Raw genomic sequence first — 645 nt, 5'->3', positions numbered from 1 at the left:
GCACTGGCAGGCTTAGTTCCAGTTCTAGCCTGGGGCACTGAGTGGCCCTAGCCCGGCCCCTGTAGCAGCTATGCAGGCCATGTACAGCTCCAGTGGGGCCAGGCTCAGTGCCCCAGGCTGCAGTGTGGATGGCACATGCTGGGACAGAGTAAGGGTAAGCAGGGGAGGGAGAGGGGTGGGTGGCAGAGTGGAGTCTGTGTGAGGTGGGAGATGGGAGGGTGTGAAAGTGGTGCGGAAGGGAAGGGCTGCAGCTACAGACCTGACCCTGGGTAGGGGCTAGAGCCTGACCTGCTGTGGCCACTTGCTCCTCCCCACTGACCTTGTACTCAGTTCTAAGATGAGGAGCTTTTTTTCCCCATGTTAAGTGGGCAGGGCTCATCTTAGAATTGCGTAAACATGCTATATCTTGGGTATTGTTTACAGTACAACCCAAGTTCACAGAAGCCATGAAAACACCCAAATGATGTGTTTTTCACAGGTTTCTTGTGTGAAATGGCTGGAAATCTTAGAGTAGCAGGGTTGGAAGGGACTTTAGGAAGTCAGTTAGTCTGCCCCCCTTGCTCAAAGCTGATCAAGCCATACCAGTGAAGCATCTGTCTGCACTGCTCTTAAATACTCTGCTCTTAAAAAAAAAAAAAAAAAAAA

At 51.6% G+C, this 645-nt stretch overlaps 1 protein-coding gene across 5 annotated transcripts in view; it reads left to right on the top strand.

Moving 5' to 3' along the window:
* The window catches only part of FAM126A (family with sequence similarity 126 member A), a 91,585-nt gene that overhangs the window by 80,763 nt on the left and 10,177 nt on the right, over positions 1–645 (top strand). The window lies entirely within an intron of this gene.

This window comes from Gavialis gangeticus, unplaced genomic scaffold (genome assembly GCF_001723915.1).
Source record: "Gavialis gangeticus isolate Ggan-Ray unplaced genomic scaffold, GavGan_comp1, whole genome shotgun sequence".
Taxonomy (NCBI): Eukaryota; Metazoa; Chordata; order Crocodylia; family Gavialidae; genus Gavialis; species Gavialis gangeticus.
This window is presented reverse-complemented; position numbering and strand designations above follow the sequence as displayed.